Genomic DNA, 20824 nt, shown 5'->3' on the forward strand with positions numbered 1-20824 from the left:
TAACGAATAATTAAAAATATATACCGTTAACTGGAATATGTTAGTTGCTCCCAGCTGCTTCCAGCTGCTTCTAGACACGGAGGCAACTTATTTTTTTTCTTTTTTTGGACCAACTTTTTCTGCAGATGGTTTTGTGAATAAATCTCCATTATGCTTCAATTACTGTGTGTTTATTGTATAGCAATAAGGTTGGATGAATTCGGCCATTGTATAAAAGCACTACATCACGCAACAGAGTGTGTTATAGAAATTAGATCACGCCTATGGGGGTCTCACGACCCTCGGCTGCGCCTCAGACCTAACAACCACCCATAGACGTGATCTAATTTCTATAACACACTCTGTTGCGTGATGTAATGCTTAATTATCCTTCAACCATGAACTATTGTAAGTGAAATTTAGTTGGCTTATAGCCAGTGTTAATTTAGTCAGATATTTCAATTTTAGTTTTAGTCTTAGTCATGTGTCAAATGCTCCTTTTTCGTTTATCATATTTAGTCACCTTCATTTTATTTTTCATTTTAGTCTTAGTCAGTTTTAGTCAACTACAGGTCTGAGCATTTTAGTCTTAGTCAGTTTTAGTCTCGATTTTGTCTTTTTTGTTTTAGTCTAGATTTAGTCAGGGGAAAAAGCTTAGTTGATGACCATATTTAGTCATCATTTTCGTTGACAAAATTAACACATATGCAGCACTGAAACAAACGCATTTGCCAGATCTAAAAATACCACCTGCTAATCTCTTTTCTCTATCTTGGCTGAATCTGGTACCATATCATACTTGTGTGCTTTCTGCATTATGGTATCTATTAAAGAATTCCTTTCTAGGTGGTTTGCTAGCCTCTGTGCCACTATACTAAAGAAAATCATACCTTCTACATTCAAGAGGGATATGGTTAGAAACTGGCAGTGAGGACTCTTTCTCCTTGGGAATTAGGATTCCTCCTGCTCTACACCAAGTTCTTGGTAGAGGAGTCTGAGGGTGCTTTCTCACTAGGCATCCGGGGCCGTTTCGGAGCACGATTTCCCAAAAAGTCGTGTAATGAGAACGCTGCGTTCCGTCCCCGGGGATGGATAACCGGGACCACTTGAAAAGGTGGTTTGGGGAGCCCGACACCATGGGCAGATTAGGGCCGGGATGATTTATTTATGCATAGATGGCAGGGTTAGAAAAAAAAAAAAAAATCAAGGGCTTTTTTGCCCCCCTTAATTGATTTCAGGTTTTTTTTTTTGTATTTCGGGGGCACTGAATTTTTATGATGAAAATGGTTATTAAACATCCTTACATCCACATTTTTTTTACAGCTGGGAGCGTTGCAGTGTTTGCAATGGAGGAGAAGTTTGGTTCACTTGTGAATAAACTATTCACATAAATGAAACAAAACGTAATGTTAATGTCTCCATCAGGGTCTCCGTGTCCTGGAAGATTTCAATCTCCCGGACAAATGTGAGAAATTCCGGTCAGTTTATTGAGCTTAAAAACAATTGATAGGCAGGCTATATAAAGAATGACATCCTCAAGGCATGTAGATTTATAATATTTTAACTTAAAACTAGGCTACTTTTGCGTATACATTAATATATTCCAAATAAAATAAGTCCCTCGAGACTCCATGCTGCTTCTGACTTGAAATCAAATAGGTGTCAGTGATGTGCATCTCCATCACTGAGGCCGATGCGATGCGCATCTCGATACGGTGCCAACGATACGATACATTAACGATACATTTGAAGGACCGGGCGATGCGATACGATTCACCCCCTGTTGAAATACGATACGATTAGATTTGATTCAACATAATGCGATTCGGGCGATACGATGCGATTCAACACGATGCAAAATAATGATACAATTTTATGGTATGACAGAGGATTTGGTTGTATTCCTTATATGCAGCTTATATTATTATTAAAAATTAAATAATCTACTGTAAGACAATTTATATAAAAACTCTTGGGTGCCTAAGAAGACTTTTGCATAGTACTGTGTTTTCTATCCACTTTAGCTAAAAACACACACACACAATGTATACACACTACTGTGAGACAATAATAATCACACACAAAGGTAAAGCAGACTTAATGATTTTATAATATTTCAGATAATGAAATTAAATGTTTATCATCAACTATCCAATTCGTATTTATATTGTAACGTTTGGCCACTTTAAATCATTGAACAGAGAGAGAGAGAGAGAGAGAGTTTGAGCGTTATGATGCTCCGTAGCGCTGAGAGAGAGAGAGAGAGAGAGAGAGAGAGAGAGAGAGAGAGAGAGAGAGAGAGAGAGAGATAGTTCTGATTCTCCGCAGCTGAGCAGGATCGCATTTTGTCAACACAGTGGAACCTGGAGGAAGCGATATAAGGAAACGAATTGCCAATAAATGTGAAGTTATCTTTGAACCTGTTGTCAAGCGTCTTCAATATAATATATAATTTCGCACCCTGATAGATGGGGTTCGGGTAGGGCTCGGGCTCCTTTTATTTGTCTCGCTTCATTTTACACACACAATCGCGCCGTCACGTAGTGTTTCCATCAAAGCAACAAGCTAGACCGCTGACAGAGTGCGTGTCGGAGATGGAGAAGCTGCCTTTATGCCTGTCACGATAACGCATTTTGCTGGGCAATTAATTGTCCCAGAAATTATTGCGATAAGCGATATGACTGCGGTTTTGAGAGACTTTTTTTTTTGAGAAATGTATTTCCCAAAAGTTATAAAAAAAAAGCAATGTGTCACTAATATAATGATAATAGCATAATAATGCAAGGAAACCGTTTCAAAGTGCAATCAACTTTTATTTAACATTGGAAGACCTTTTAAATATCCTAAATAAAACAACCGAAAACAATAAAATGGACTCGCAGCCTCTGTTAATAATAATAATAATAATACTATTTACATTTATATATTTATAAATGTAATTATAATTATAAATATAAATGTAAATATTATTATTATTATTATTATTAACGTAAAAATATATATTTAATTAAACTGAAGCATTTCATATAAAAATATATATAGGGCAAATATAACGGAAGGTTATGTATATAACCTAGTTCTATGAGTTAAATGGTGCGCTCAGCACCTGTTCTGCACTGTACTTCACTTCGTGCAGAGGACTGAATAAAAAATTCCACCATGTACCTTTACATCCCAACATCCGTCTGACCACACCCCCTTCCGCTTACCTTCATAAGCAGGTGTGTGGTCACCTACTCGCTTCCTTCCCAAACTTTCACCACAAGGCGAGATCAAGGGCCGCAGCGGCGTCCAGATGCTGAGCGCACCATTTAACTCATAGAACTAGGTTATATACATAACCTTCCGTTCTATGACGTTAATGGATTGCTCAGCACCTGTTCTGCAACAGGGGCTGAGCGGGAGCCATAGCCCGACCAATGTACCCCGCTGAGGCCCCCCACAACCATCAGACCGGGGAGGACCGAGCCCCCCCGACCCTCCCTAATGGAGGATACCCCCCCTATTGGAAGTTCACGGGAGGGCGACGGATCCGACCGTGCGAAGAGGCACTCAAGCAACCCAACGCACAGGGTAAGCAGACCGTGGCTTGACCCCACGACTACACACACGCACAACCCGCATGCCACCCGGGAACGAAAGAGGGAACAACCCTGTTACTGCCCCCAAAATCACGGGGGGTCAAGAGCAAACCCAACCCCGTGGCAAGGCCGTAGCAGCGGAGCGCGAAGGAAGACCCAGACCCACTGAAGGGACTGGGTCCCCTGGAAAAAGGGGGCCCGGAGAGGTCAATGACGCCAGGCATCAAGACCCCACCAGGTGGTCACTTAGTGACACCGCCCCCCACATTGCCAGCGTATTCGGATAAGGCCCCTCCAAGAGCGGGCCCTTTCCCCCCAATAGCACACCGCCTGGCACACTGACCCTGCAGAACAGGCAGTCAGCATGGCCGTAAGCACACAAAAAGGTCAACCAACGGAAGCAGGCAGAGCACCGGGGAAACCAGGCAACAGGCTGTAACCTGAGCCTGGAGCACTGCGGACGAGACAGGCGCCAAAGGAGTCAGCTGAAAACAGCCGCCACGGCGGAAGGGGCGTATGCTGGCGTTGTTGATCACCATGACAAAGTCTCCATTAAAAAAAAAACACCCAGAGGGCTTGAGGCAGAGAAGGCTGACACGATTGGCAGACGTCATGAAAGAAAAAAAGGGTTATCCCAGGTCTACGGTATCAACAAAACTTTACTTCGGACCGGGCCTAGCGGCCCGGGAAGCACACAGGGTTACCAGAGGAGGTCCAGAAGACCACCCCAACAGCCCCCTCTCCGCCATGCGTGAGAGAGGTGCGGAAAAAGAAAACCAGCCCCTCATGATAGTGCCAGGTACAAAGTACCCAACAAGGGTCTCTATAACGCCTAACCTTGCGACGCCCCGGGCCGACCCGGCCTTTTTCCCCCCTGGAAAAAAGCCCAAGTCCCTCAGGGTACCAGAACAGCAGATCTGCATCCCCGGCGGACAAACGGGTTAACTGACCTGGACCAGCGTGACCAGAACCAGTCCCGTGCCCTAACCACGCCGACATGCCTACTCCAGGAGAAGGGGCAGATATGCGTGTTGATCTAAAACATGAAAAGAGGGCGCCACCCAGACGGGCCGGTGTGAACCGCGCTCGGTGGCCCACCCCAAGGGCGTGAGACCCCTCTACATATGTTCAGATCCATTCCGTTATCATCCCCCAGATATGAACGAGAATATGTCGAGAACCAATAACAGGTTGTCGGAAGAGGAAAAAACCTCCATCCCAGTTGCTTTATAAAAACGCTGTTTTAACCACAAGCAACCAAGGCGTACTAGCTACCCGCATGATCCTTAACAGAACACCCCGAGCTAGCACTAAGCGTGCGTCGGGACACAACCACATCAATGAACAGGCTATTTAGACCTTTCAGTGAATCCCCAAGGCGCCCAGGGGAAACGACAAGAGGGGTGTGGCACTTCCTATACTCCAACTTTTTTTATTAAAAAAGAAGGAAGCACCAACAGACATGAATCCCATTTTACACAGCCGAGGGTAAAAACTGTTTACATTTTTACATCCAGTCACCCCTATCACAGAGGACTTCAGACCGAAATTCCCCAGAGAGCCTTCCCACGTGAGTCGTAGAATGAAAAAGCCATGGTAACTACGAGTCATGTGACCAACTGACTCAAGTTACACATAAAATCGAGCGTAGTGGACCCGTAAGTCCTACGCTATATCCCGACACTTTGACACAACAGATCGTACTTAAAGATCTAACTCACGGAAGCCATCGTCATAGCAACGTGCGTAGTGACGTATGCCATGACGGGGGGAAACCCAACACTCAACGCCTGTTTTTAATAGGAGCAGAGTCAGGGCAACCCTTCCCCCCCCCCCCCCCCCCCTCCCTGCCAAGGCGCCTAACGGCTTGGCCCCGACTGGCCTAACAGGAGATGAGAAAAAACCCCTGACCAATCAGAAGAGGGAAGGAGGGGTTTATTCGGCACCCCCTCACAAACCCTTCCCCCTACACACAATAACAACTGTAGCATATGAAACCTTTGGTAGAATGCTAATGAATAGCGCAAGCTAATACAATGCACGCTACCCACAGATAACTGTGAACAGGGTTTACAACAAAACCAAGTCGCGTGTGTGAATCCTACACCCGCCATTCCATGTTGTACATAGAAAAACACTGATAGAGAGAGCGAAACAGCTGGGCTGTGGTACGTGTTCATACGAGCATTACTGCAACTAACACAATAGTGTTGTAGCTCAACATTACTTCTTGTGTAAGCAACAGACCATACAACCAGCTTCTACCTGCATGTGGAGTGTCAGGCCGAGGTAGAAACCTTTCTATAACCGAGTGTAGACTACAGACCTTCTATCAATGTATACTAGTGAAGATTCACACTTTGCAACCTCATCATATGTTTTGGTGAAGAAACACACAGTTTGTTAAAAAAAAAATACAGTCCCCCTTTAGAGGGGACTTTTTATTTTCGAACAAAATTCAAAATTATATGAGAGGCCAGGGAGGGGATTAACAGAGGGGACCACAGGGGAAAAAAGTCACTGGGCCTAGCGGCGCCTGCCGCCTCGAGCCGCTCGGGATTTACCACCCCGGGAAGCCCCGGAGGGACGGTAGACAATCGGTGGCTGGTCACGGCGATCCCTACTGTCTCCTCCAGGCGCAGATGGGCCGGCTGCAGCAGCGGCGCCGTCTCTCCTCCTGGCCTTCTTAGAAGGGCCAGCAGTGGCGGTGGAAGCAGTAGCAGCCACGGCGGAGGAAGCTCGACAACGTGGTAGCCGTCTGACTCCACCGGCGATGTCGGGAGGGGGAAAATGGGGTTGGAGCACGGAGCGCTCCTCTGCCATTTCTCTGCACGTTGAGGTCATCAATTGCAGGGCCGTCCCGAACAGTCCAGCATCGGAGAGGGGTGCCGTCAGAAGAGGACTTCTTTTCTTCTCCGGTACACGGGCCTGCTCCAGCCAAAGGTGGCGCTGGTTCAGAGTCGCCAGGGTGCGCATTTTCCCAGCGGCTACGGCCTGCAGCTGAGTCAGATGCAGGATAGCTCCTGCCGCCTGGGTGAGCTGGTCATGTTGTTCATCACTCAGCTCCATGCCGCCCGTCAATACCCCGGACATGAATCTTGCCAGCTGTGCGATGTTAGACGCAGCAGCCAGAGATTGTGTTCCGGCGATAAATGACTGGTCGCTCCAGTAAGCCAACCGCCTCGCCGATTTCCCTTGAGGAACCGGCTTGCATAACGGCTCCCACACCACCTCCGGACAGAGGAGTGCGGCCATCGGCCTATCAAGCCGTGGCACGCCCTATCAAGCCGTGGCACGCCCTCTCTCATACCGTCGACCAAACCCGCCACCCGCGTAACTTGTACGTAGGCGGGGGTGAGGCCCATGATGTGGGATACCACCTGGCCCCGACGAACATAGGCCCCTATTGAAGGGAAAAATGGGTAGACAACGTCCACCCCTCTCACCAGGCGACGTTGCCAGAGATGACCTATTAGATCATCAGGGACAGGAACAGGCAGTGGCTGCGGCAGCGGCACGCCATTTGCAGCGGCCGCCACCGCCATAAGCTCGGGAAACAAAGCCTGCAGTTCCCCCTGCAGACTTTCCTCCACCGAGCCCGCATCCCTCACATGCAGCAGGCTTCGACTGGTCAAGGAGCCACATTCTGATGTGGCTGATAGTAGGGCATCCTGCCGACGAGTCCGAGGGTCTTCCCCGACATCTTCAAACAAGGCGCCCCAAGGAGACATTTCACCGCCCTCCAGTGTTACCTGGACAGGCGGGATACATGTCTCCACCGGGCCTTCAAATAAGAACCCGTCTGCCTCTACCATGTAATCCTCTGTTTCCATCGGGCAGGTAGAGACCGACGCATCCTCACTGGGCTCCAGCAATTCACCAAACCCAGGCCGTTCGCGTCTGCAAGCCACCACCTTGCGACGGGAGCGAGCAGACGCAAAAAGTTTGCGTCTCAAATCCTCCGGAACCAAAGGAACCGGCTGGTGGAGAGTGGCTCTGCGACTCTCCGAAGTAGACATTATGACTTAGATTTTTCTATCGAATATTTATGAGAGAAGAAAAAAATAAGCACAATGTAAACACGTCTCAACTTTCTTCAGCTAACAACCTCGTCAAGTGGGGATCTCCGAAGGCACTTCCTTGTGGTGAAAGTGAAGAAGGAGGCGAGTAGGTGACCACACACCTGCTTATGAAGGTAAGCGGAAGGGGGTGTGGTCAGACGGATGTTGGGATGTAAAGGTACATGGTGGAATTTTTTATTCAGTGCTCGTGCACGAAGTGAAGTACAGTGCAAACAGGTGCTGAGCAATCCATTAACGTCATAGAACTGAGAGGGCATACTGTATATCTCCTCATCTTGCACCATGCCCTTTTTACACATATACACTGAGGCATCAGGGCAAGTATACTTACCCAGATGCTTGATCTATTGTAATCGTTCCTGCCACACATCAGATTGAAAACAAAGCACGGGCCGGCACACACTAACAAAATAAATAATTACTGTATGAATTTTCATCTCAAAGAACGTATTTGAAATACCGTAAATCCTCAAATATAGGACGGGTCTTGTATTTACCTCAGCTGCAAAGAGCACCAGGCCTTTAGAGAGAGGCTTGTATAAGAGGCAGGCCTTAATTTCACAAACTGGCCAATTGTAATTGTGATTGATTGATTGATTGATTTTATTTAGACATAAACATATACAGATCACATGAGTATTTGCTTTGTCAGGGTGAAACTGTGGTGGATTAATGTAATTCACACACTGAAGTTGGAACCGTCTATAGGTTGCGGGGTCCGGGTACGATTTAGCGTGTGGTACCTTCTCGGCTCTACCTCAGTCGAATCGAGTTGATGATAACATGCAGTAGCTTTAGTTAACGCTATCATAGCCATCATGATCTGTAATGTCAACTGGACAACGCCAGCCCCGCCTGCCAACACCATATAGATAGCGAACGTTAACCAACGTTTGCAAACGAAGCCAACGTCATCCAGCTGACACCACAGATCTGGCTATTATAACGTTAGCTAATGCTAACGCGAGGGAAACATTAACACGGAGACTAGAATGACTGACAATAGGTTCTGGTTCCCGCCTCATTAAAACAAACACGCAAATAGCAATTAATCGCGCCCGTCAAAATCATTGCATTCATTTTCATTATCGCACGATAAATTGATTTATTGCTTATCGCGACAGGCCTAGCTGCCTTTGCTAGCTAGACTTGCGTTGCTATGTGTTGAGTATACCCGCAAGCAGCAGCTCGAGCAAGCGATATTTCAGCACCGCAGGGAGATCGCTGGAGGAGAGGAGAACAGCGCTGAAGCCATCAACGGTGGATGCCATTCTTTTTTTTCAGAGCGCCCGCGAATGTACAGCAGAGTGGAATAAACTGTCAAAGGTTTTGCATGATTGTTCTTGGATTTAGCCGGTTGGCGAAGATTTGTGAGTTGTTAAAGTTATTCAACGCAAGAGGTTTTTGTTGCCGAAGTTCATCTAACAGTGAAGTGGTGAGTCCATCCTGATTTACTCAAATTAATTGGCCTTTTGGTTAGAGTGTTTTCGGTACACTTTAGTGTCATGTCTGTGGGCATGGAATTGTTGCTGTTGTTAGCCGCAGAGCTATGTCGTTATTGCATTGTGCATTTTTTGTCATAATGTAGCATTTGTGTGTGTAACATAGGTAGTGTGTGTGTGTGTGTGTGTGTGTGTGTGTGTGTGTGTGTGTGTGTGTGTGTGTGTGTGTGTGTGTGTGTGTGTGTGTGTGTGTGTGTGTGTGTGTGTGTGTGTGTGTGTGTGTGTGTGTGTGTGATGTCCGTCATCACATCGTAATATTGGCCTCAGGCTTAAGTCGGGCTAGGGCAGAATAATTGCTTAACTTTTCGGGCTAGGGTAGGGCCGGGCCTGAATGCTACAGGCTTGGGCCGGGCTGGGGCAGACATGTCAGGCCCCTGCAGACGTCTACCCTACAGCCTTAATCAATAGGTGACAGAATAAAAATGATCATATTCATTTTTTTTTTATCCACTTTTTCTCCCATTTTCTATATTTTCTCCCATCCCAATTTCGTATCATCCAATTCAACCCTCCCCTGTCACGAACGCTGTTTCTTGCCTCCCACAAGCCGGCTGCAATGTGGACTAAGTCATACATAGCACAAGTCCCCTCCGGTACTTGAGGTAACAGCAGTCGCATCTTTTCACCTTCGCAGCTCGATCTCTCAGTGGCGAGGAGTAACGCGTGGGAGGCTCACGCTGCCCCCGACACTTCCTGATTCTACTGCGCAGGCGCACCAACCGACCTGTAGGAGTCGCTGTCCACAACGCCCGATCCCCACCTATCAGTTTCCCACCCCTTATTCGGCCAATGTGTATTAGTACGGACGACCAGCTAAACTGAAAGCAAATGTGGAGCGCTGGGCACGAACAGGCAAGCCCAGCGTCTCCAGATTTCGTGGCGAGCGCCTTGCCCACTACGCCACGATGATCATATTCATTTTTAAGAATTCGCATAGGTAAATTCTTAACCTCACATCTAGAGACTTAAAAAGATGTCTAAGAAAGAGAAAGTAAGAAAGAAAGAAGAAAGAAGACAAGAAAAAGAAAAGTAACATACTGGTCTCCTGGTGGTCTGTGGGCTCCTCCTTCAGTCCAGTGGAAATATCCGTGGTTGGGTCTAGCGTGTCCTGAGCCTCTTCTTTCTTAATCATCAGTAGGTCGCTGGCTGGATCTGGAGCAGAGGGAGACAGCAACTAAGTACTTACAGTAGCATGGAAAAGTATTTGCCCACTTTCTGATTTATTCTGTAATTACAGATTTGTCACACTGTTTTTTTTTTATTAATCTTTATACAAAATCTAAAACAGGATGTAATTGAGTCCTGAGCCTCTTCTTTCATGATTGATAGGAAGTTGGAGGTAGATCTGGGGCAGAGGGAGACAGCAACTAAGGAAGTACTCCAGTATTTACAGTATTATTTTACAAATTATTATATTTATATACTGAACTTTATTTAAAATCACACATACTTCCTTTTCCTCCATTACATTTATTTAAGTTAAACAAGACCACTGACTCCTTTAGCTAAGGCTTAATACATCACAGTTGGGATCCCTTCTATCAGCTTAGTTCTCCTGGTTGCTATTCAATCCAGCAGGGGAACCAGGACAAAGCTGTTCCATTTATAAAAGAGATACCAGAATAAAGTGCTCCAAATAGTTAGGCTGAATGTGAACAAGAGTTTGATCAAATTAAAGAATGAGAGGAGAGAAAGCAATGGCGACAAAGACTGAGACATACAAACATGCTGGAGCAGAGGAAGGAGAAGACTAAATCTTATCTACCTACTTATCTACTTATCTAGTAGTAGGCGCCGAGGTGAGTGGCAGCCTTTCATAGCAGCTCCCCCTCCCCTCTACTTCTTATCCTGTTTTTACTACTTTTTACTTATTTCTTTTTTGTGATTCTACTTAGATTTATAGGTGTCTAAGTGACTGTGCGTTGCTTTACACCAAGTTAAGCCTCTCGGGAGACTCTCCTCTGCTTTAGAGACAGAGTTGCAGTGCCACAGAGGAATCTACCAGCAGACATAAGGATACGAAGACGGGGAAATAGAGCTGGCACGATCGTGAGAGGCAGGAGGAAGGATAGCAGGAGATTCAAGCCTTACCTGCCCTCTGTCGTTATGGGGAACGTGCGAACGCTGGCCAGCAAGACGGACGAGCTCTCAGCCCTGATGAACAGCCAGCGTGAATACAAGGAGGCAAGCCTACTGTGCTTTACAGAATCCTGGCTGAACGATAACATCCCGGACAGTGTAATTGAACAAGAGGGCTTCACGGCGGTGCGCGCCGACCGGGGTAAACAGAGTGGCAAGCGGAGAGGCGGAGGGCTTTGTTAACTCCAAATGGTGCCACCCTGGGCACATCACCATTAAGGAACGCAGCTGTTCCCCCGACATTGAACTATTGGCACTGAGTCTGCGGCCATACTATTTACCGAGAGAAAAACACATGTTCTGGCTCTGACTGTTTACATCCCACCCAGCGCGGCGGCGGCGCAGGCGAGTGACGTCATACACTCCACAGTCGCTCCAGACAAAACACCCGGATGCATTTATTTTTATCAATGAGGACTTCAACCATGTCAGACTGAACAATACCCTGACAAACTTTACCCAGTATGTGACCTGCAAGACCAGGGGAGACAAAACACTGGACCTCCTGTATGCTAACGTGGAGGCTTTCAGTGCGACTTCCCTGCCCCACCTTGGCCAGTCAGACCACAACCTAGTGAGGCTTGTATCCACATACAGGCCTCTCATTAAGAGACAGCCTCCGACCACCATGTCTGTCCCACAGTGGTCTGACGACATCAAGGAGGAGCTACAGGAGTGTTTCAGGTCGACAGACTGGGACATGTTTGAGAGGGTCCATGGAGATGACATTGATGGACTATCCCACTGCATCACAGACTACATCAGGTTCTGTGAGGAGAGCATCGTACCCACAAAGAAGGTACGCTGCTTTTCAAACAATAAACCCTGGATTAGCAAGGACATTAAACACCTGCTAAACAAGAAAAAGAGGGCCTTCATGGCAGGGGACACTGAGCAGCCCAGGGCTGTCCAAAGGGAGCTCAAAAAAGAGCTAAGGGCAGCCAAGGACAGCTACAAGGACAGGCTGGAGGGCAGACTACAGGCCAACAACACCAGGGAGGTGTGGGCGGGTGTCCGGAAGATTACTGGGTTCAAACAGCAGGGCACAGCTGTTGAGGGCCCCCAAGAGCATGCAAACGAGTTCAACGCGTTCTTCAACCGATTCGACCAGAGTGGCCTCCCCACACCCCTCCCCCCACCCATCGACACCAGCACCAGTTCACACCTACCAAGCACCCCCCCCCCGCCACCCACCCACACCCATCAGCACCGGCACCCCACCCCCAACAGCAGCAGCAGACTGCCCACCACCCCCAACCCTGACCATCACTAACAGCCAGGTCAGTAGGCAGCTCTCCAGGATTAGTGTGAACAAGGCCAGAGGACCGGACAACACCAATCCCAGGGTGCTCAAAGTATGTGCGGAGCAGCTGGCAGCACCGCTCCAACATCTTTTCAACCTCTCCCTGAGGCTGGAGAGGGTGCCCCAGCTCTGGAAGACCTCCTGCATTGTCCCGGTGCCCAAGAAGGGACGACCCAGCACCCTCAACGACTACAGGCCAGTCGCTCTGACGTCACACGTCATGAAGACGTTCGAGAGGCTGGTCCTGCAACACCTCAAGCCCCTGGTGCGTGACCCCCTGCAGTTTGCATACCAGGCAAACATCGGGGTGGAGGATGCCATCATCTACATGCTCCACAGAGCGTACACGCACCTGGAGACGCCGCGCAGCTCAGTGAGGATCATGTTCTTTGATTTCTCTAGCGCCTTCAACACCATCCAGCCGTCACTGCTAGCGGAGACGCTCTCTGCGATGCAGCTGGAGCACGGCTTGGTGGCCTGGATCAAGGACTACCTCACTGAGAGACCGCAGTACGTCAGACTAAAGGACAGTCAGTCTGACGTACTGGTGAGCAACACCGGCGCCCCCCAAGGAACTGTGCTGTCACCCTTCCACTTCACCCTCTATACTTCAGACTTCTGCCGCAACTCAAGCGGGTGCCACCTGCAGAAGTTCTCAGACGACTCCTCCATCGTAAGCTACATCACAGACGATGATGAGGAGGAGTACAGAGCCCTGGTGGAGAGCTTTGTGGGGTGGAGCGACAGCAACCACCTCCAACTCAACACCAGTAAGACCAAGGAGCTGGTGGTGGACTTCCGGAGGGGCAAGAAGAGGCCCCCCCCCCGATTTCCCATCACCATCCGAGGGGTGGAGGTGGAGGTGGTGGACTCATATACGTTCCTTGGGGTACACCTGAACAATAAACTGGACTGGTCGGATAACACAGAGGCCCTCTACAGGAAGGGACAGAGCAGGCTGTTCTTCCTGAGGAGACTCAGGTCCTTCAACGTGTGCAATAGACTGCTGCAGTCATTTTACCAGTCTGTAGTGGCCAGCGTCCACTGCTGTGCTGTGGCATGCTGGGGAGGCTACATCAACTCAAGGGACACCAGCAAGCTCAACAAGCTGGTGAGGAAGGCTAGCTCCGTGGTGGGAGTCGAGCTACCTAGACTAGAGGTGATGGCAGAGAGGGGGATGAGAAGGAAGCTGGCTGCCATCATGGAGAACCCCTACCACCCCCTCTACGACGAGCTAGTCAAGATGAGAAGCTCGTTCAGCCACAGACTCATACCCCCCCGACACTCAACTAACCGCCTCGGACAGTCTTTCATACCAGCAGCCATCAGGCTCCACAACAGTGGGCAGCGACTAGCGGCCTCCAGGCTCCACAACAGGGGGCAGCGACTGCTGCCAGACATTGACCTGGGACTAATAGGAACCCAAGGAGGACAATTTACACTATCTTAGGCATACTGCACCTTATGTGGATACTGTGAATAATGTATATTTCAGTGGATACTGTGATACTGTGAATAATGTATATTTCAGTAGATAGTAAATTATAACACTACCTTATGCATACTGCACCTTATGTGACACTGTGAATACTGTGAATATATTTTTCAGTTAGTTAGATAGTAAATTATATTGACCTATTTGTTTACACTGCTTGTGTTGTTTTTACTACCTGTACCCCCCCCCCCCTCCCCCATGCTGCTATGATGCCTGAATTTCCGCAAGGGGATCAATAAAGGATAGGGATGCACCGAATATTCGTCCACCGAAATGTTTTGGCTGAAAATGGCCTTTCGGCTTTCTGCCAAAAGAGTTTTCACCGAAAATATATCACCGAATGTCAAAGAACATAAACAACCTGTAACCCAACGCGTGTTGTTGTGATGATGTAATCAAAACGCGGCTTCAGTCATTACATGCGCAACGTGAGCTCTTCAGTCCTGCGTTCTGCAGCCTGTGATAACTCCTCTTGGGACTCGGGACTCGCGCTGTTTCTATGTAAACTCTGCGCGCAAGGCGTCCAATAAATGAGTCTTTAACATGCTTTATATCCTCGCCATTACTATATGCCCGTCGCGGTTAAAAACCTTTTTAATTAACGTTAGCGTTAAGCTAGCTAACAAGGCTTCTGGTCCTCTTCACTCGTCTCTCTTAAAGCTACGCCATCCCCCGCTAAGAGTCACGGGAGATGTAGTAAATACAAGTCCTTCCATGTAGGCTAGAATGCAGTGAATTATGACAGTAGTTCAAGTTTCTTTATTAGTTGTCATACAAAAATACAGAGTAGTTTTATATAAAATGCTTACTGTAGCCACTACAGTAACATCATTAAGTCTGCTATAAGCTATTCTCCCTCTCGTGTGTGCAGATCTTTATGCAGATCTTTATGCAGTGTTAAAGCACCTTGGCTTTGTTCTGAATGCACTTTGTTGTAGTTATCCTACAGAGAAAAGAAAATGCACTTGACTTTTATTAATATTATTTAAGTAAAGTTTTGCCATAATCATGTCTTTTGTCATAATCAGGTAGCCGAACAAAAAAAAATACATTATATATATATTTCTATTAATCATTTTCGGCCTTTCGGCATTCGGTTTTCGGCCAACTGTTTCCTATTTTCGGTATCGGTTTCGGCCAAGAATTTCCCATTGGGTGCATCGCTAATAAAGGAATATCTTATATTATCTTACCAAAGCACCTCAAAGGCGCTAAAAACAGAATTACAAACATCTCAAAACAAACTGGTCAGACTACTGCTTGACCTTACTCCTAGAACCCACCTCACCCCTGCCCACTTTGACAACCTAGGATGGCTTAGATTAGACGACAGAGTACAGCAACTTGCAATGGGCCTGGTCTACAAGATAAACTACACGACCAAGGTACCCATGTACATGTCAAAATACTTCCCAAAGGTCAGTGAATACCACGATCACAACACCAGAGGGAGCTCCACAAATCATGTTAAACCCAGATTCGGCTCAAACAAGGGACTAAACACGTTTTGCAATTATGTTTCAAGTTCAAGTTTCAAGTTTCTTTAATAGTTGTCATACAGAAGTACAGAATACTTTTATACAAAATGCTTCTTACTGTTACGCTCCAGAGACTGTGCTAGACAAGATAAGTATCAAATAACATAGTATAGCATGTAAATTAGAAGTAGAAAATGAGGTCACAGTGTTCAGTATAGACATATGTACAATGTTCGATGCAGAATAGACGTAACTGAGTTACCATATAATATACAATACTATGCAGTGTACTAATATACAATACTATATAGTGCAAAGCAGAAATGGGATGAGGTACAATTTAGGTACAATTTACAGTAAGGTGTACGAGTTGTAGTGCAATCCTTTATCAATAAATATAAAGTGTGGGGAGTGGGTGCTACAGTGTGTTTGTTTAAAGTGAGTGTGTGCTATAAAGTGTGGGGAGTGGGTGCTACAGTGTGTTTGTTTAAAGTGAGTGTGGATGTGTGTGCTATGTGCGTTTGATGGTTGTTGTGTAGTGTTCATTGTTTGTTGAGCAGCCTGATGGCCTGGGGATAGAAGCTTCTTCTGAGTCTTTCTGTGCTCGCCTTGAGACTCCGGTATCGCTTGCCTGACCGCAGCAGTTCAAAGAGGCAGTTGTTCGGGTGACTGGAGTCCTTAATGATTCTCTTAGCCTTGCCCCTGCACCGCTTGTTGTAAATGTTCTGGAGGGTGGGGAGCCCCCCTCCAATTGTGCGTTCGGCTGAACGTGTCACTCTTTGTAGTCTGCTTCGGTCTTGTGCAGTGCTATTCCCAAACCAGGAGGTGATGTTGCCAGTCAGGATGCTCTCTATTGTACATGAGTAGAAGTGCTTAAGGATCTTCTGACTGACTTGGAACTTCCTTAGGCGCCTGAGGAAGTAGAGGCGTTGTCGTGCCTTCTTCACAACACTGTCAATCTGTGTGGTCCATGTCAAGTCCTCGGATATGTAGGCTCCGAGGTACTTCAAGCTGTTCACTCTCTCAACCGGTGCCCCGTCGATGCTGAGGGGGCTGTAGTCCTTGACCCCTGACCTCCTGAAGTCCACAATCATCTCCTTTGTTTTGCTGACGTTCAGGGAGAGGCTGTTTTCCTGGCACCATCCCGCCAGGACCTTGACCTCTTCCAGGTAGGCCCTCTCATCGTTTGCAGAGATCAGGCCCACCACCACTGTGTCGTCAGCAAATTGTATGATTGTGTTGCTACTCCGCTGAGCCACACAGTCGTGTGTGTACAGGGAAGTAGAGGAGGGGACTCAGAACACAGCCCTGGGGGGCCCCTATGTTGAGGGTGATGGATGAGGAGGTGCAGTTGCCTGCTCTCACCACCTGGGGTCTGCCCGTCAGGAAGTCCAAGACCCACTGGCAGAGGTCATAGTTCAAGCCCAGGTCCCTGAGCTTGGCTATGAGTTTGGAGGGGACTACTATGGTATTGAATGCCGAGCTGTAGTCGATGAATAGCATTCTCACATAGTTCCCCTTCCTCTTGTCCAGGTGTGATGCTGCTGTGTGCAGCACATGGGCTATGGCGTCCTCCGTGGACCTGTTGGGGCGGTATGCAAATTGCAGGGGGTCCATGTTGATGGGGAGGGAGGAGCAGATTTAGCCCTTTACTAGCTTCTCAAAGCACTTCATAGCTATGGAGGTGAGAGCTTGGGGGGCGGTAGTCGTTGAGGCAAGCAGGCTTGGATTTTTTGGGTACAGAGATAATAGTAGACTTCTTCAGGCAGGTGGGGATGACAGCCTGTTCTAAGGACAGGTTAAATATGTCAGTGAATACCGGGGCCAGTTGGTCGGCACAGACTTTTAGGACGCAGCCGGGGATGCCGTCCGGTCCTGCTGCCTTCCTGATATTCACTTTTTTAAAGGTCCGCCTCACCTCATGCTCTGTTACCCTGAACACTGAGTCGCCATCAGCAGCAGACCCCCCCCCCCCCCCCCATTGCCGTGGCTTGTGGGCTGGTGTTGTTATTACCAGCATCAAACCTCGCATAGAAGGTATTGAGGTAATTTGCTAAGGAGATGTCACTGTTCAGTTTGAGGGAGGTGCCTTTGTAGTCTGTCATCGTTTTGAGCCCCTGCCACATAGCTCTGGAGTTGGCCTGTTCAAACTGGAGTTCAATTTTATCCCTGTAGCGCCGTTTTGCCTCTATTACTGTCCTCCTTACGTTGTATCGCGCCACCTTGTGGTCATTCATGTTGCCTGCCACCAGGCCATCGTTGTATGCTTTGGTGCGCGCTTTCAGAGCTTCACGGACGGATTTGTCTACCCAGGGTTTTTGATTTGGGTAAACTTTAATTGTGGTAGTGGGGATTGTTTCTTCCACCAAAGTACGAACAAAGTCCAGCACTGTCTCCGTGTAGACATTAATGTTATCTGTGTCGCGGAACACACCCCAGTCTGTGCACTCAAGCACAGCCTGTAGCGTCTCCTCTGACTCCACATCCCATTTCTGCACCTCTCGCGAGACTACCGGAGTGCTCTTGATTTTTTGTTTGTACTTTGGAGAAAGAAAGATGGCCGCATGATCAGACTTCCCAAAGCCACTAGCAGAATGAGCCTTGTATCCACCCTTGAATTGCGTGTAACAGTGGTCTAAAATGTTACCGCCTCTGGTGTTACAAGTCACATGCTGATAGAAGTCAGGCAAAACCTTTCCACATCAATGTGGAACGCCCTACCCAAATCTGTAAAGGAATGTGAATCACTAACCACTTTCAAAACCACTCTCAAAGAACACCTACGGGAGACTGCAATTTGAAACTGGCCCCTGTAAATGTCCTAACCCAACCCCCTCCAATGTACAGTAAATGACCAAGTATGGTTTTGTCAATATTCCAATGTACAGTTTTGCTTGTACAGTGTCCATGACTGCATTATGTGTACTAACGACAAAGAAGAAGAAAGCAGTGATGCACGAGCAAGCAACCTGGAAGAACCATGATGACAGCTACTCGGATCATGTGTACGTTTTAGCTTACATGTTGGAAAACAGAATGTCTCATGGATAATGCTTGCTAAGCGAACGCTATTTCAGTTAATATGTTGTTGAGGCTGCGTGTCCACCAACTACTATGTAATGTTAGCTAACATTAAACGGCGCCAATCTTACAGGCTACTAGAGCTTGGCTAGGCTACCGGTGTTTACAGCTCCGTGAATTAGCACCGAGTGTCGTATTTTTGCAGACTGGAGTATTAATTAGGTAAGGCCTAAAAAAAAGAATGGTGTGTTTCCTGTTGCCGACCGACCCTGCCGATTTAGGTGCGACCCAATTTATTTTATGAGTTAAAAAAAACTAAAAAAAGCTAAAAAATAAATAGTTACAATTTTCTTTTCTTTTTTACAATAAAGTTTCCTAAAAATCTTAGTCAAACCTTTAGTATTATGGATATTAAACATGCTGGCAGAGTACATGCATCCATGTTGTTGTGAACATTTTAATTAAATAAAGAAATTCCCTATCCATAGTCGCCGTGGGAAAGAATAAAATAAAATAAATTCCCTACCTACCCATGGCCTTAACTGACAACCAACAGGAAACAAACAATATATTTGTTTATGCCTAAATTAAGATAGCTAGTGCTAACATCCACTGTCTATATAGTGCCATGGTCTAGACCAGACCTGGGCATTGTACGGCCCGCGGGATGATTCTGACCGGCCCGCGAAAGATTACATGATCATTTTTTTTTTTTTTTTTTTTTTTTTTTTTACTTTTTTTTTTTCATGTCAACATTCACACGCACAGTATACGCTTAGGAGACATGCTCAGAAGATGTTGGTTCTCTTTGGATCCACCTACATATGTGAACAGACATTCTCAGTCATGACGTTTACCAAGTCCAGGTACAGATCCTCTCTCACTGATGAACATCTGGCAGCTGTGCTTCGCATCTCCACCTCAGACATGCAACCTGACTTTGATGGACTTGTTAAAGCTCAACAGAGACTGGATTGAAATGAAATGGGACACTTGATATTTTTTTTCTTTTTTTTGCACAGTTCTGAAAACATTAAATGTTTAATATAGGCATGTAAAGTAAAAAAGGCTACAAAACTGGGACACTTTTCTTTACACAGTTCAGTGACATGTCTTGCTTATTTTTGCTATAAGATGATGTGATGTCTTTAGAAAGCTAAGAAAATCCTTGTTTCAATAGTATATGAAACTCAAAATGCCCTTTGTTATTAATGTTTCACATTTTGTTTATCATTTTGGAAATAAATTCTATTTGAATAAATGATATTTTTTAAAGCTAACCTCATCTTTTAATTGCCAAATAATAACATACACTCTTACCAGGGGTCAAAACAATGCCATTTACTGCTTTTTATATAGAAATAAAATGTATATTATGCATAATTGAGTTTGGAATTTTGGCCCGGCCCCCCAACATATTTTCAGTTGCTCATTCGGCCCCCCGGGAAAAATAATTGCCCACCCCTGGTCTAGACTATGCTGCTTTTTTTTCTCAGTTGAAAAAAGTTGAACTTTTTGGGCTAAGACTGCGTTAGTGCTAGCTATCTTATATCTGATGATTTATAAGTTTGCTATAGCAATGCAATCACAGGTTCCTTTATGGACGCTGTCATTTGTAAATGGTGTGTTCCTCTGCAGGAGATCAGAGTAAGACACACCACACACACACACAGCAAACAAAAGACCTAGAAGTCTGTCTGATCTGATCCTCCTCTCCTCTCCCCTTACAGCTGTTGGAGATGGTGGAGCCTAGTGAGTGGATCCACGTCACCCTCCTGGAGCAGGTTAACAGCCCCATCAGAACCACAGTGCTGGGGTAGAGGCTGCTACTTTTAAAACATTATCTTTACATTTAAACTTGCACTTTAATTTGTATTATTTAATTTGTTTATTATGAATGATTGTTGTATTTGTTATTAAAATACATTTGATTAGTGGGCGGTTAGGTGGCCGAGCGGAGATTGCGTTCGTCACCAACCCCGGAGCTGTGAGCTGGATTCGCCTGCTCTGGGGTTGTCACCAGCTTGGCTGGCCGTTCACACTAATACAATTGGCTGTATTAGAGGGTGGGAGAAGCTGGCGGGGTGGGTCCGGGTCGTTGTAAACAGCGACTCCTACAGTTCGGTTGGGGCGCCTGCTAAGCGCGGATAGGACCTGAGAGGGATAGTGTGATCCTCCCACACACTACGCCCTCTCAGTGAGAATCCGCGCTGCCAGGTGAAAAGAAGCAGTGATTGGCTGGAC

The sequence above is a fragment of the Notolepis coatsorum genome (assembly GCF_963971535.1).
Source record: "Notolepis coatsorum genome assembly, chromosome: 17".
In the NCBI taxonomy this organism is placed as follows: domain Eukaryota; kingdom Metazoa; phylum Chordata; class Actinopteri; order Aulopiformes; family Paralepididae; genus Notolepis; species Notolepis coatsorum.